The sequence below is a fragment of the Dasypus novemcinctus genome, chromosome X, assembly GCF_030445035.2.
Source record: "Dasypus novemcinctus isolate mDasNov1 chromosome X, mDasNov1.1.hap2, whole genome shotgun sequence".
Lineage (NCBI taxonomy): Eukaryota > Metazoa > Chordata > Mammalia > Cingulata > Dasypodidae > Dasypus > Dasypus novemcinctus.
In genome coordinates, this window is record NC_080704.1 from 139227509 (window position 1) to 139245464 (window position 17956).

General features: G+C 36.9%; 1 pseudogene; it reads left to right on the top strand.

Moving 5' to 3' along the window:
• The first annotated feature begins 1488 nt into the window (after positions 1 to 1488).
• Positions 1489 to 12086, top strand: LOC101444043 (single-strand selective monofunctional uracil DNA glycosylase pseudogene; annotated as a pseudogene).
• Positions 12087 to 17956: the final 5870 nt, after the last annotated feature.

Here is a 17956-nt window from a genome sequence, read left to right on the forward strand (position 1 = left end):
TTCAGGAATGGGGAATGAAAAATGGACTAGAGTAGACTTATTGTTATTCTACTATAGACTTATTGTGACTCAAGCAATGGAATAACTTTTATCATTGATTTGGAGACAGTGACCACAGGAGATTCTGAGGGGAGAGAGGGAAAATAGGTGTAATATGGGGACATTTTCAGGACTTGGGAATTGTCCTGAATTGCAATGACAGATACAGGGCAGCATTTATATATATATAATCACAACTTACAAAGTTTTGTAGGAGAGAATGTAAATTACAATGTATACACTAATTCCTACTTAGTAACAGTGCTCCAAAATGTATTTATCAATTATAAGAAATGTATCACAGCAATGAAGGATGTTGTTAATGTGGAAAAAGTTGGGAGAGGTAGGGACCAGGTCATAGGTGAATCCCCTATATTATTTTATGTAACATTTTTTTTCATCTAAGTATCCTTAAATTTTAAAAAATATTATATAAAAATAAAAATAAATTAATGTACTGCAAGGTAAAACTTGGTCCATTGTAAGGTCTGTAAATTATCTAATCCAACAAATCAGCAAACAAAAAAACAAACAAAAAACAGAAGATGTTTCAAATTGAAGGGATCTTACAATGGAATTGATTTTAGTTATTTTCAGTGACTATTTTTCATGTCTGTCCTTCTTAAAACTCTTTCTTTCATTCATCATGGTTAACTCCATGTCTCAGTTGAGAGGATTAAATTATTATTACATGTTAAGTAATACAGCTAATGTTCTCAAATCTAAGTGTGTCAAACAATACTTGGGTCAACCTACTAAAAGGATATGTAATGCAAATCTTGTTTGAAGTGAAAAATGCAGCACATTCATTTGACTCAAAAATAATATTTTATATTTCAAAATACTCAATGAGATGGTTAAAAATTAAGAATATTAGAAAGACACTTGGTGAGCACGAAGAAGGATTTGAAAGCATGCGAAGAAACATAACAGATTTTATGGGAATGAAAGGCACAATAAATGAAATTAAATAGCCTGTAGGCATACAACAAAAAATTTGAAGAGACAAGAGAAAGGATTAGTAGCTAGAAGACAGGGTATCCAAAATTGAACATACAGACGACATAATTGAGAAGAGATGGGAAAAAAATTAAGCAGGATCTTAGAGAACTGAGTGGCAGCAAGAGGTGAAAACATCTGCACAATCGGTGTCCTAGAAGGAGAGGAGAAGGGAAAGGGGGCAGAAGGAATATTTGGAAAATGAAAATAAAAATTTCCCAATTATTTTAAAAGTAAATATATATCCATGACTGAGAAGTGCAACATACTCCAAAACCAAATAAATCCAAATAGATCTACTCTGAGACAAATACTAATCCAATGTTACAATGCTAGAGTTAATAAGAAAATTTTGAAAGCAGCAAGAAAAAAGTGATTCATCACTTAAAAGAGATGCCCAAGAAGTTTAAGAGCTAATTTCTCATTAGAAATCATAAAGATGAAAAGGCAATGACTGATATATTTAAGACTCTGAAACAGAAAAACTGCCAGCCAAGAATCTTTTATCTGGAGTTCACTGAGGTGAGTTTAGAATATTCAGACAGCTATTGATAGAGAGAGTTCATTATGAAGAAACTTGCCTTAGAAGAAATATTAAAGGGAGTGCTGAAGACTGAAAAGAAAAGACAGGAGAGAGAGATGGAAGAGATTCTAAATATGAAGATTACTCAAAAAAAAGTATTTAAAAGTGTAGAAAAAAGTAGTAAAAAAAGATGTGAGAAATAAAACCTAAAGTAAAAAATGGGTGAAATAACTACTGCCCTTAAAGTAATAACGTAGTAAATTAATGAATTAAAGTCCCCAATCAAAACCCTCTCACTGGAGGAATGGCTTTTAAAAATGGGCCATCTATATTCTGTCTAGAAGAGACTCATCTTAGACCCAAGGATACAAATAGCTTGATGTGAAAGGCAGGAAAAAGACATTTCACACATATAGTAACCCAAATCACCTGGGTTAGCTATAATAATTTCAGACAAAATAGAATTAAAAAGCAAAGCTCTTATAAGAGACACAGAATAATATTATATATTTTAAAAGGGGCAATGCAGAAAGAGATAATAATCATAAATATCTAAGCACCTAACCAGAGTGCCCCAAAATGCATGATACAAATGCTAGCAATACTGAAGGGAGAAATAGACACCTGTGGAATAATAGCTGGGCACTTTGATACATTGCTAACAACAATAGATAGAATATCTAGACAGTAGTTCAGTAAGGGAATATAAAACTTGAGAAATTTAATAAGTGAAGTAAACAGAGATGTACAGAACAATTCAAGTCCAACGATCAGGATACACATTCTTCTGAGGTGGTACTGGAACATTCTTTAGGATAGACCATATGGTTTGTCAAAAAACTGGTAACAGCACATTTTTAAAAGTTTAAATTTATGCATATCAGTTTCTCTAATCAGTATGGAATGAAGTTGGAAAACAATAACAGGCAGAAGACTGGAAAATGCACAAAGCGCTTTTGATTCTCCCTGTATCCTACCTCCTGCGAGAACATCTGTTCCTCATTACTGAATTCCTGACCCTATTTTTAAAAATATATTTTAATTACAAAAATTATGAACTTACAAAATAATCATATTCATGTGTAGAATTCCTATACAACACCCCTTCACCAACACACAACACAATTGTGGAACATTTGTTACAGATTATGAGGTAATATCATCAGAGTGTTAGCACTATCTATGCCCCATAGCTTACACTTGGCATGTTTTTTTTCCATACACTCCTATCATTAACACCATACACCCTTGGCACTGATGCAAGAATATTACAGTATTGCTATTAACTATAGTCCATAGTTTAAATTAATTGAATTTTCCCCATACTTCTCAACATTGCCACCAATGCAACAGTGAAGTATATCCATTATAGTTCACAGAAGAACATTCTTACATTTCTATTATCAACCACAATTCTCATCCACCTTTGGGTTCACTGTTATTCAGTTGATAGAATATTCTGTAACTATCTTTCAACTGATATTTGCAACCCTAAACTAACATTTTCAGGAACAATCCGATTTATAAACCAGCTGCTACTCACTATAATGTGTTATCATCAACTCTATTCATTTCTGTACATTTACAGTCAAGTTAATTAAAACTTCTACATAAATTAAGAATCAGTACTCCTTCTTAAGCCTCCTCTTATCTCCTAATAAACTATACCCTAAGTTTTAGCTCAATGTGTTTATTCTTCATATTTACTTCATACTAGTTAGACCATGCAATATTTGTCCTTTTGTGTCTAGGATACTTCATGTAGCATAATGCCTTCAAGATTCATCCATGTTATCATATGTGTCTCAATTTCATTTCTTCTTACTGGAGTTTTTATTCCATTGTATGTATATACTACATTTAGTTTATCCATTCATTGTTTGATGGACATGTGTTAGTCATCCAAAGGATGCTGATGGAAAATACCTGAAATTTGTTGGTTTTTATAAAAGGTAATTATTTGGGATAGAAGCTTATAGTCGTAAAGCCATAATGCATAATTTACTTCCCTCACCGAAGTCTGTTGCCACGTGATAGAGCAAGATGATTGCCCATCTTTGCCAGGGTTCAGACTTCCTCTTCCTCTTAAGGCTCCATGGTCCCTGCTTCTTTCAATCTCAGCCACAGACTGGGATAAATCTCATCTCTCTCCCAGGGCTTGATTCTCTCCAGGCTCATTTGCTCTGCTCTCTCCACATGGTAAGCTGTAAACCACCAGGCTCACTCTCTCGTCCAAGGGTCTCTGCCATGTGTATGAGCAATCCCTATTTCTGTTTACTTCCCAGGGCATCAATATAAAAACCCCAGCATCAAAACTCCAACTAACGCCATGTAGCTTATTCTGTGAGTCCCCACCCAACAAGGGGCAGGGACACAACATCCTACTGATGTGACCCAATCAAATCCTTATTTATTATTTAATCAAGTAAAAGTGAAACCTCTGAACCCAAAACAATATAATGTGAAAACAGTCCAGTATAAAAACATAACCCAATAATCTTATATCTATTTTTGGAATTCTTAACCAATATCAAACTGCTACAGGACACTTGAGTTGTTTCCATCTTTTGGCAATTGTGAATAATGCTGTTTTGAATATCAATGTGCAGCTGTCTGTTGGTGTTACGGTTTTCTTTTCTTCTGGATATATTCTTATAAGAGGTATTGTTGGATCATATGGCAGTCTATTTTTAGTTTCCTGAGGAATTGCCAAAGTATCTTCCACAGAAGGTGCACCATTTTACAATCCTACCAACAGTGAAGTAGTTTTCCTAATTCTCCACATCCTTCCCAGCAATTATTATTTTTGTATTTCTAATAATGTACAATCTATGAAGTGAGAGATAGTATCTTTCTATGGTGCATTTCCCTAATACCTAGTGATATTGAACTTTTTTTTCATGTGATTTGGTGTATTTGCTTTTCTGGTTTGGAGAAATGCCTATTTAAGCCTTTGGCCCATTTTCTTTTCTTTTATTTCTTTTTTCTTTTGGATTGCATTGCTTGCTCTTTTATTTTTGAGTTGTATGATTTCCTTATGCATAATGGGATTCAAACCCTTATTGGGTATTTGGTTCACAAATAAGTTATCCCATTGAGTGGGTTGCCTTTTCACCTTCTTGATAAACTTTTTTGTATGACAATAAATCTTAAGTTTGTGGAGGTCCCATTTATCCATGTTTTCTTTCAATGTGTGTGCTTTCAGAGTAAGGTTTAAGAATGCACCACCTTCAAGACAACATGTCTTGAAGATATTTTTAAACATTTTCTTCAAGAAGTTTTATGGTTCTAGGTTTTATATTTAGGTCTTTGATTCAATTTGAGTTAATTTTTGTATAAGGTGTGAGGTAGTGGTCCTTTTTCTTTCTATAGGCTATGACTATCCAGTTATCTGAGCACCATTTGTTGAATAGACAGTTCTGGACCATCTGGTTTGGTGTGATAGGTTTGTAAAAAATCACTTGACCACAGACATGAGGGTCTTTTCTGAACCATCCGTTCGGTTCCATGGATCTATGCATCTATCTTTATTCCAGTGCCTGGTTGTTTTTACCACATTATCTTTGTAATGTGATTTGAAACCAGGAAGTGAGAGGCCTGCAAATTTGCTTTTCCTTATTAAGATGCCTCCATCTTTTCAGGAGCCCTTACCCTTCCAACTATATTTGATAATTGTACTTTCCATTTATTTAATAAATGCTGGAGGAATTTTTATTGAGATTGAATTGAATCTGTATGTCCACTTGGGTAGAATTGGCATCTTAATGTTATTTAGTCTTCCAATCCATAAGCATGAAATATTCTTCCAATTATTTAGGTCATTTTATATCTTTTAGCAATGAACTCCCCAATCAAAAGACATTGACTGATAGAATGTTTTAAAATGAGAAATATATATGTTTTCTGCAAGTGACTCACCTCAGATGTAAGAACACAACCAGGTTAAAAGTGAAGGGGTGGAAAAAGATATTCTATTGAAATAGTAACCAAAAAAGAACTGGAGTAGCAATACTAATATTGCACAAAATATATTTCAAGGGCAAATCTGTTATAAGGGAGGAAGAAGGTCATTACGTATTAATAAAAGGTAGAAATCAAGGAGAATAAATAACATTCTAAATATTTATGCACCTAACCCGAGTGCCCCAATATATGTGAAGCACACATTGGCAAAGCTCAAGGGAAAAATAGACATCTCTACATTAATAGTTTGAAACTTCAATGCTCCAATCTTAGTATTGGATGAAACATCAGGACAGGATAAATAAGGAAATAGAAAACTTGAATAATATGACAAATCAACTAGACATAACAGACAATCATAGAGCATTGCATCTCAAAGCAGCAGGATATATATTCTTTTTTTTAAATTTTTATTTATTTATTTATTTATTTTTATTTTATTAACTTTGTAATAATATTACATTAAAAATATATATATACGAGGTCCCATTGAACCCTACCACCCCCACCCCACCTCTCCCCCCCCCAGCAACACTCCCTCCCATCATCATGACACAGCCATTGCATTTGGCAAGTACATCTCTGGGCACCCCCGCACCCCATGGTCAACGGCTCACACCATGGCCCACACTCTCCCCCATTCCATCCAGTGGGCCCTGTGAGGATTTAAAATGTCTGGTGATTACCCTGAAGCACCATCCAGGGCAGCTCCATGTCCCAAAACGCCTCCACCTCTCATCTCTTCCTGCCTTTCCCCATACCCATCAGCCATCATGTCCACTTTTCTCAATCCAATGCCACCTTTTCTATGTGGACATTGGATTGGTTGTGTCCATTGCACCTCTATGTCAAGAGGAGGGTCAGATTCCACATGGATGCTGGATGCAATCCTCCCACTTTCAGTTGTAATCACTCTAGGCTCCATGGTGTGGTGGTTGTCCTTCTTCAACTTCATCTTAGCTGAGTGTGGTGAGCCCAATAAGTCAGATTGTAGGTGCTGGAGTCTGTGGAGGCTCAGGACCTGGCTATCACATTGTCAGTCCAGAGATTCAGATCCCCTAAATATATCTTTTTTTTTTTAAATTTTTTTATTTTTTATTGACTTTGTAATAATATTACATTAAAAATATATATGTGAGGTCCCATTCAACCCCACCCCCCCACCCCCCCTCTCCCCCCCCCCCCAACAACACTCGTTCCCATCATCATGACACATCCATTGGATTTGGTAAGTACATCTTTGGGCACCTCTGCACCTCATATACATTGGTTCACATCATGGCCCATACTCTCCTCTATTCCATCATGTAGGCCCTGTGAGGATTTACAATGTCCGGTGATTACCTCTGAAGCACCATCCAGGGCAGCTCTATGTCCCGAAGACGCCTCTACCTCTCATCTCTTCCTGCCTTTCCCCATACCCTTTGTCCATTATGTCCACTTTTCCCAATCCAATGCCACCTCTTCTATGTGGACACTGGATTGGTTGTGTCCATTGCACCTTTATGTCAAGAGGAGGCTCAGATTCCACCTGGATGCTGGATGCAATCCTCCCATTTTCAGTTGTAATCACTCTAGGCTCCATGGTGTGGTGGTTGTCCTTCTTCAACTCCATCTTAGCTGAGTGTGGTAAGTCCAATAGATCAGATTGTAGGTGCTGGAGTCTGTTGAGGCTCAGGACCTGGCTATCACATTGTCAGTCCAGAGATTCAAATCCCCTAAATATATCTTAAACCCCGACACTAACTGCACCTCCAGCACATTAGCATGAAAGTCTTATGAAGAGAGATCCCATCTGAGTCCAGATTCGTCACACATAAACACCAGTTCCAAAGAGGGGCCATCTGACCTGGTAGTTAACCCCATCGGCCATGACCATAACTCCCATGGGTCTCTTTAGCCCTCGAAGGAACCGATATCTGGGGGTTGTATCTGCTTTATCTGTCTCTCTGACTCTGCTCAGTTGTGCATAAGGGCAATCCTTCTGACAGCCTCCAGACTCTTTTTTAGAGACTCGTAGCCATATAAACTCATTTCTCCTTTCCATTTCCCCCTTACATTAGGTCAAACAGCATTTTAAAGTCATGTTAGGATATATATTCTTTTCAATGGTTTGTGGACCATTCTCCAAGATAAACAATTATTGGGTCACAAGACAAGTCTCAATAATTTTAAAAAGATTGAAATTATTTAAAAAAACACACTTTCTCTGATTATAATGGAATGCAGGTGGAAATAAATAATGGATGGAAGAAGGGAAATTTCATAAATATATAGAGATTCAACAACCCAGTATTCAATAATCAGTTGGTATAAGAAGAAATTGCAACAGAATTCAATACATATCTTAATTTTTAAAAAATTTTATATTCTTATAATTGTCTTTTTAAATGATACATAGGTCACAAAAAATGTTACATTAAAAAATATAAGAGGTTCCCATATATCCCACAACACACCACCCCCTCTCCTCCCACATCAAAAAGTTCTTTCATCATTGTGGGATATTCATTGCATGTGGTGAATACATTTCAGAGCACTGCTGCACCACATGCATTAGAGTTTACATTATAATGTCCACTTTCCCCCAGTCCATTCAGTGGATTTTGGCAGAGTATATAATTATATAATATCCAGGAACTGACCATGCATTATCTTTTATGACAACTCCAAGTCCAGAAAATACCCCCATATCACATATCTCCTTCCCTCTCTCTACCTTCAACAACTATTGTGGCCACTGTCTCCACATCAATGATACAATTTCTTCCATTGCTAGAGTCACAATATTTCTAGAGTTGAATACCTATAGGTCCACTCTAACCCATATTTTATTCCTCCATCCTGTGGACCCTGGAATGGTGATGTTCAATCCACCTTTAAATCAAGAGAGACTTAGATGCCACATGGCTGATGGATGTGATTCTCCTGCTTCCAATTGTAGGTACTCTTGTTTCCCTGATGTGACAGATGACCATCCTCACCTCCCTGTTAGCTGTCCTGGGTAAGTCCAATGAACCAGAGAATAGGAGTTGCAACTCTCCTGAGGCTCAGGGCCCACCTGGCATATGGCCTGTCCTGAGTTTCAATTCTCCTGAGCATACACCAACCCCAGTGTCAACCACAGGTTCAGCAATAGTGAAACAATAGGCATATATATAATGGTCACATCTGAGTCCAACCTCATCACACTGAGGAGAAAAAATCCAAAACAAGGTCCACTGACAAGGCACTGAATTCCAGAGCCATATGCCATGTCTGTAGAATCTGTGTGTCTCCATAGCCCTCAGGAGCAACAGTACCTGGGTTTATATCTACTTTGGCTGTCTCTGGGACACTGGTGAGATGTGCATAAGTGTGACCCCTCTGATGACCTCCCAACACTTTTTGAAGCCTTTATCCATATAAACTCCTTTGTATTTACCATTTTATTCTAGGCCTTTTTCTAGTTGCTTTGTCAGATGGTGATTGGTAGTAATCCCTCAGAACCAGGGAGTCATGTCCCACACTGGGGGGAAGGTAACACATTTACATACTGAGTTCAGCTGAGAGAATTGCCACACTCAAGCAACATGGAGGCTCTCAGGAGGTAATATTATGCACCCTGCAGCTCTGGCCCTAGGTGAAATTTCAGACACACAGGTTCAAAACCATAGTCATCAGTATCAAGTTTTCATCATTGGACCATCCTTCTTCATTGGTCTTTGCCCTTTTACTTGGGGGATTGTTGCTGTTCCCCTGTGGAATGTGACAGAGCTCCCCTGGCTAGGAACTCAGCACTCTCTTTTTTGTCATTTGTAACTCTAACTATTATGAAAATACTCAACAAATATCTCTATGATTTTATATAACCTATCTACCTGCCCTGGAGGACTCTCTCCCAACCTTGTGTCCCCCACACCACCATATCACCACCTCACACCAGTGTTCCTCCCCTGCCTTAGTTGAACCCCTCTGTTGTCCAAAACTTCTTCAAAATGAAACCTAATATATTGCCAAATTGAATTAGTGGGAAAATGAAATGATAATGATAGGTTTAATGGTTAGAAATAGAATATATACTAATTTAGAAAAACTAAAATAAAGTAGAAAAGAAACTGGGGCATTAAAAATATCATAAAACTTTGTTTTTGATGTTTTGCCTTTCATCACTGTAATAGGTGTTTCTCTGTGTATACAATGTTAAGGCAATTTCTTTCATTCCTTCCTCAGTTTCTGCATCCTTTTTTTAATTTTTAATTTTGTCTTCAAAAAATTTTTAGATGACTGTAAAGTCACATATACAACATAGGGGACTCCCATATAATCCAGCAATGATATATTTTCCCCCTTTCTTTTCCCCTTCCCCAACAATGATCTTTTTATATGTTCATGCTATATTTGCTACAGTTGATGTACAGATATTAAAACATATCTTCCAAATTCTGTTCCATTTTGGTTTACATTATGGTTTATATTTTAGACAGTACACTTTTCTAAATTTTCACTTACATTATATTTTTAATGTAACATTTTTGTGATTTATGTATCTTTAAAAACACAATAGAAAATAAAAAACTAAAAATGTAAGTATATAGCACAATGGGATACAAAATTTTATCGTCATCTCATTCACAATTGAGTTTTATATTTGATTACAGTTCAAGGGCTGTCTATTTCTATATCCCTAGTTTTATTTTATCTCTTGTAGAAATATGGTTGCAAGTTTTTATATAAATATCAAAACTTAGACTTACAGATCTTTATTAAAATTTGATTTTACATAGCCTTATATATGTCTATATATTTGCAGCACATCTGTGTTATGCTAAAAAATAAATTTTTCCTATAATAAAATTACAATTTAAAAAATACATTAAAAGTATGTGAGAACAGATTTGAAAAGCTTGAAGACAGACATAGTGCTTTTTAAGACTGAACCTCTGTCCTGGAAATCACAGGAGAAGAGACGAGAATGGAAAAAAATGTAGCAAGGTCTCAGGAAATTGAATGGCAATGGGAAACACACAAACATACACATTAGCAGTGTCTCAGAATGGGAAGAGAATGGAAAAGTGGCAGAAAGAATGTTTGAAGAAATAATGACCAAAAACTTTCCACCACTTATAAAAGACATAAATATCCATATCCAAGAATGAAAAACAGTATAAATCCAAGGAGACCTACCCTAAGACACCTATTATTCAAAACGACAAATATCAGAGATAAAGGAGAATTCTGAAAGAAGCAAGAGAAAAGTGAAGGAACACATACAAGGGAACCTCAATAAGATTAAGTGCCCAGCTCTCATTAGAAACCACTGATGAAAAAAGTAAGTGGTATGATGTATTTAAGGTATGGAAGGAGAAAAACTGCCAGTCAAAAATTTGGTATCCAGCAAAGCTGCCCTTCAATAATGAGACTGAGGAGTGGATGTGGCTCAAGCAGTTGAGTGCCCACCTCCCACATGGGAGCTCCCTTGTTCAGTTCCTTGTGCACCCTAAAGAAAACAAGCATACTACAAGCAGACAATGAGCAAAACCTATGAGGAGAAAACAAGCAAATGATGAAGAGATAATGAGTAAATAATGAGGAGAGAATGAGCAAAAACGATGTGCACAAAATGAGCAAAAAATACTAAAAAAACCCACATTGAATCGTATACTTAAAATATGTGAAATATGTTTATGAAGTAAATGTCAATAAAATTAATTTTTAAATGACAGTGAAGAAGGAATTCTGCCTCAACACCATACTCTCGAGTCCTCTTTGAGCAACTCTACAGCCTCAGCCTGAAGATTTCAACATCAACCCTACTGAAATTTTCAGCCTCTGAACTGTTTTACTGAGTTTGGACTTGCCACACTCTACAATCATGTGACAGCAGCGTGGCCATGACCCAGTCTCACTGGGACTCCTCCATGAGTCAACAGGTACTCTGATGGATCCCCTGTCCTGCTCTCAAAGCTTGGCTGTGGGCTTCCTGGAGAAGCAACTTCGGCTCAACATTGAGCTAAATTAGCTGCAATTTCCTGGAATCCACAGGCATCATCTAAAGTCCAGTGGAGTATGTGTGGGAGATCCATGGCAGCTAAGTGACCTGCTGCTGTCAGCCTGAAGGAAATGCTCTTCTTGGGCATGAACACTGTATCCTTTGGCAAGGCCCAGACTGGGGTGCCTTTTGGAGAGTTGAGTGTTGTCCATGACTGGTTGGGTATTGGGGGGCCTGTGCTGCCTCCTATCCAGGAGCACTTTAAGTGCCCACAGCTGGCACTGGACTGCCCCAAATAAGAAGTGAGCAGTGTCTGATTCTGCAGCTTTATTTTTAGAGCCTCTGTGGGTTGTCAGAGGTCATCTTTCATCACTGCATTATCCACAATCTGTGCCTTCTGCTCTTCTGGGCACAAAAGGGTGCAACCTCACACCTGCTGAAGCACCTGCCAAGCAGCAAGAACAGATTTTTGGGATCTATGACATGGCCTTCTGTTGGCAGGTACAGCTGTTGGGGATGTCATTGGTGGTGGGAGTGGGGTGACTGGAAGAGCAGTGGGCAAGTTGGGCTCTGGCAGGCCTGAAAAGCTGAGTGAGTTTGGGCTGCTTCCACTGCTGACAGAATTCCTGTACCCTGGATATAAGACATGTACAAGGCCCCAAGTGCTTCTCAGGCAAGAAGATAGCTACTCACTTTCTGAACTGGAACAAAAAGTTCCCCCTGGGCTGCCTGGTTGCTGAGAAACAATTCATCTCTCAAGTTTTCTTCTGACCTGCAGTGGCAGGTTTTTGAAAAACACTGCTACTCCCCCTCCTCATTCCTTTCTTAACCTTACTTTGATTATTGCCCTTTTTGTCTTGTGCTCCTTTTGGCTCTGTCCACCTACACAGAGAATCAGCAGAAGGTGGGCTTTAGTGGCCCATGTAAACTTCTCTACCCCACTCATTCCTTGGGTGACTGTCATAAACTGAGAGTGACATTTAATGTTAAACTTGCTGTTTAAGAGAAAAGATCTTATCAAGATCCCTACCCATCCTCATAGAACAGCTTCGTTCAGCTGACCCTTTTCCTCACAGGGACCAAGTGAAAGTCTCAGGCAAGGGTGATATTAAAAGTAAACTTTTTTTGTGGGAGACTGAGTCTGGATCAGAGAGAGAATTCAATGTGGTAAAGTGGAAAAGGCACTGGTCTCACATTTAGAAGTCCTGGATTTTCATCTCAGCTCTGATATTTGTGCCTTTGTGACACTGAACAAGGTTCCTAGCCTCTGAGCCTCAGAACCCTCATCTATGAGATGAGTAGTTGGTGTGAGGATTACCTGAGATAACATAAAATTGCCTTGCTTGGTGCCTGGTGCTCATGATGTACTATTCTTTTTCTGTCTTTGACCTGAGGGTCACTGTGTTGTACGATGAGGGAAGCCCCTCCATTCCCGAAGACATTGTTGTGGAACTCTTGGCTTCTAACTGTGGCCAAGGTAAGGAGCACATTCCTGCTATGCCAGAGATCAACAAATGACTTCATTTTTTAAAAAAAGCCTGTTTTTTTTTTAATTTAAGCATTAAAAACTCTTAAACACTAAAAAAAGAGGGTGAGTTCAAAGTTTTCACAGACAAAAACAGAAAATATGTAGAATATGTTGCCAAAAATACCAGAATTACAAGAGGTACTAAAGAGTGTACTGAAGTCCGAAAGAAAAATAACAAAACAAAACAAGGGTAGAAACGTGAAAAGCATGTAGAAATGAAGATTATTAGGAAGGGTAAATGAATTGGTAAAAAGACAGTAGCACAATATGACAACCAAATACAAAAGGACAAAATGGATAAAATAAGTAATGTATTTATAGTAATTATATTGAATGTTAATGGCTTGAACTCCCCAATCAAAAGTCATAGGCTGGTAGAATGAATGAAAGATATGAGCCATATGTTTGCTGTCTACAATAGCTAACTTCAGATTTAAGGACAGAACCAGATTGATAAAGATATTCCATGTAGGTAATAACAAAAAGGATTTCCAGTAGTGACACTGATATTATACAAAATAGATTTTAAGTGCAAAACTGTCATAAAATCATTGTTTATTAATAAAATGGGTTATATTCCAATAAAAAGTAAGTATACTAAATATTTATGCACCTAAGCTGAGTGGGCCAAGATATGTGAGGCACACACTGGTAATCCTAAAGGGAGAACTAGTTGTCTCTACAATAATAGCTGGAGACTTCAATGCACCACTTTCAGTATTGGATAGTACATCTGGACAGAGGATGAATAAAGAAACAGAAAGCTTGAATAATATAACTGAACTACAATTACCAGGCATCTCTAGACCATCACATCACAAAGAAGCAGGATATACATTCTTTTAAATATTCATGGATCCTTCTCTAAGATAGACCATATGCTCAGTCACATGACAAGTCTCAATAAATTTTAAAAGATTGAAATTATACAGAACATCATAATGAATTTAAAATGGAACTTAATAAGAGGCAGAAAGAGGGAATATTCATAAATATGTGGAGATAAAATGACACATTCATATAATCAGTGGGTCAAAGAAGAAATTTTAAAAGAATTCAGCAAATATCTTGAGACAAATGAAACTGAGAAAATAGCACATCAAAACCTATGGAACAAAAAGAAGAGAAGATGCAAAAAAAATAAGAAATGAGATGAGAGACATAACAATTGACAGTGCAGAAATAAGTGAAATCATAAGAGTATACTATGAACAACTGCTTGTGAAAAATTAGGAAATGCAGACAAGATGGGCAGATTCATAGAAAGACACGAACCACCTAAATTGACCATAGGAGAAATAGAAGACTGCAAAAAAATAGTCACAGGACCACACTCTAACCAACTGAGCTGACCGGCTACGGGTCTGGACTATCCATATGCCAGCTGGGACCTGAGCCTCAGCAGAGTGGTAACACCTACTTTCCGGTTCATTGGACTTACCATGGTCAGCTAACAGGGAACTGAAAATGGTCAACCACCACATAATAGAACTAAGAGAGTCTACAACTGTAAGCAGGAGAATCCCATCCATCAGCCATGCGGGATTCAAGTCCCCTCTTGAATCAGAGGTGGAGCGGACATTGCCATTTCAGGGTCTTCAGGATGGAGGAATAAAATATGGACTATAGTCGACTTAATGGTAATCTACAAAGAATTATTGTAACTCTAGCAATGAAAGTAATTGTATCATTGGTGCTGAGACAGTGGCCACAAGAATTGCTGAAGGCAGGGAGTGGGAAGAAGAGGTGTGATATGGGGTCATTTTTGGAACTTGGCGTTTTGCTGAGTGATATTGCAGGGACAGGTGCAGGACATTGTATACCCTGCCAAAACCCACTGAATGTACTGGGGTAGAGTGTTAACTGCAATGTAAACTATAATCCATGCAGTGCAGCAGTATTCCAAAATGTATTCATTAAATGCAGTGAATAAGCCACATTGATGAAGGAGTTTGTTGATGTGGGAAGAGTGGGGGTGGGGTGAAGAGTGGTGTATATGGGAACCTCACATTTTTTAATGCAACATTTTGAGTGATCTATGTATCTTTTAAAAAAGACAATTATAATAAAAATTTTAAAAGAAAAAAAACATTGACAAGTGAAGAGATCAAAACAGTCATCAAAATCCTATCAGTGATGAAAAACCTGGGACCAGATGGCTTCAAAGGATAATTCTAGCAATCATGCAAATATGACATAATGCAAATCTTGCTCAAGCTTTTCCAAAAATTGAACAGGTAGGAACACTAACAAACTCATTATTTGAAGCCAACATCACCCTAATACCCAAATCAGATAAAGCTACTACAGGAAAAAAAATCATCCAATACCTCTAATGAATATACATGAAAAATCCTCAACAATGTATTTGCAAACAGAATCCAAAAGCACATTAGAAGAATTATGCACCATGTTCAAGTTGTTTTTATCCTAGTTATGTAAAGCTGTTTCAACATTTAAAAATCAATTTTTGTAATAAACCACATAGACAAATTGAAGAGGAAAATTCACATGATCCTTTCAATTGATGCAGTACAGACATCTGAGGAAATACAGAACTATTATTTTATAATAACACTCCAAAAGATAGGAATAGAGGAAACCTTTTTAATATGGTAAAATGCATATATGGAAAATCTACAGCTAACTTTGAACTCATTGTGAAAAGAGTGAAACCTTCCCCGCTGAGATCAGGAACAAGAAAATTGCATCCACTGTCACCATTATTATTCAATATTTTGCTAGAAGTTTTAGCTAGTGCAATCAAGATAATGAATTAAGAGGTACTCAAAATAGCAAAGAAAGTAAACTTTCACTCTTCTCTTATGTATTGATCCTATATTTAGAAAAAACAACAACAAAGCTACTAGAAATAATATATGAGTTCAGCATAGCAGTGTGATATAACATTAATAAACAAAATTCAGTAGCATTTCCAAACACTATTGTATTAGTCTGCCAAAGAGTGTGCTGATGAAAAATATCAGAAATTGTTTGGTTTAATAAAGGGCATTTATTTGGGGTAAGAGCTTACAGATACCAGGCCATGAAGCATAAGTTACTTCCATCACTAAAGTCTATTTTCACATGTTGGAGCAAGATGGCAGCTGATGTCTGCCAGGATTCGGGTTTCTTGCTTCTTTCTGGGTTCAAGTTTCCTTTCTTCCTAGGGCTTGCTGCTCTTTCCTCTGTGCGCTTACTTCCAGGGCTGCCAGGTTAAGACTTCGGCATCAATCTCCAACATCAATACTCCAACATTAAGATGTCCCAACTCTTCCTTTTGCCATGCCTTTTATCTTGGAGACCCCACACACCAAGGGGTGGGGATTCAATGCCCTAATGATGTGGCCCAATCAAATTCCTAATCATAACTTAATCATGCCCAGGTACAGACCAGCTTATAAACATAATCCAATATCTATTTTGGGAAATTGTAACCTTATCAAACTGCTAAAACTTCTAATCTGAGGAGGAACTCAGAAATAAATTCCATTTATCATAGCAGCTAATATTAAGGAATAAACTAAACCAAGGACATACTGGATCTGAATTTATAAACTTAAAACATGGCTAAAAGAAGATGTATATAAACCTCAGGACATTCTGTGTTCATGGATTGAAAGGGTAAATATCATTATTACATCCATTCTACCCAAACTGATTTACAGATTCAACACAACATTAATAAAATTCCCCAAAGTCTTTTTTTTCAGAAGTGTAAAAGACAAAAATTAAATTTTTTGGAATGGTAAGTTGCCCTGAGTAACCAAATTTGTCTTAAAATGATGAATGAGTTTGAAGGACTCTAAATTCCAGAATTTAAAGCACATTACTTAGCTATAATGGTAAAAGCAACATTTTCCTGGCATAACAACTGTCAGATTGACAAATGATACTGAATTGAGAACTCAGGAATAAACCCTGACATATACAGTCATGTGATTTTTGACAAGGCAGTTAAGGCCACTCAGCTGTGTCAAAACACTCTATTCAAGAAATAAAGAAATGGTGATGGGATAACTGTATAGCCTTGTCCAAATGAAAGAAAGAGGATCCCTATCTCACACCATATACAAAAATTAATTCCAAATGAATTAAAGATAAGAAAACAAGAACCATAAAAATCCTAGAAGAAACTGTAGAAAAACTTCTAAAAGATATTTTGGTAGGCAGTAGTTTCTTAAACCTTATACTCAAAGAAAGAACAACAAAATAAAAATTAGGTACATTGGACCTCCCGAAAATTAAACACTTTTGCCCCTCAAACACTTTTGTCAAAAGTATGAAAAGTCAGTCTCAAAGGGATGAAATATCTGGGAGTCACATATCTGATAAGGGTTTAATATCCATGATATATAAAGGCATCATACCTCTCAAAAATAGACAAACTACTCAAATAAGAAGGGGAAAGACTTTAAAAGACAACTTTCCATAGAAAAAGTACAAATGTTAAACACATGAAAAAATAGCTCAATGTCAGTAGCAATTAGGGAAATGCAAATCAAAACTCCAATGACATTTCATTTAACACTTATTAGGCTGGCCACTATTAAAAAGTTGGAAAATTGTACATTTGGAGTGAAAGTGGACAGTAGGAATGATTATTCAGCGTTGTCAGGAATCTAGATTGGTAGAGCCAGTGTGGAGGATTCTTTAGCAATTCCTAAGTAAGTTGGATATAGACTTGTCGTGTGACCTTGCAATATCTTTGCTACGTATATACACAGAAGAAATGAGAGCGGTGACATGAACAGACATCTGTACACCAAAGTTCAAACTGGTGTTATTCATGATAACAAAGGTTGGAGACAACCTTTATATAAGATTATATTATCTCATAATATGTTACAAATGTTCCAATGTGTGATATGTTGATAGAGGTGTGTTGTATGGGAATTCTTGCACATGTGCATGATTATTCTGTATGTTTAAC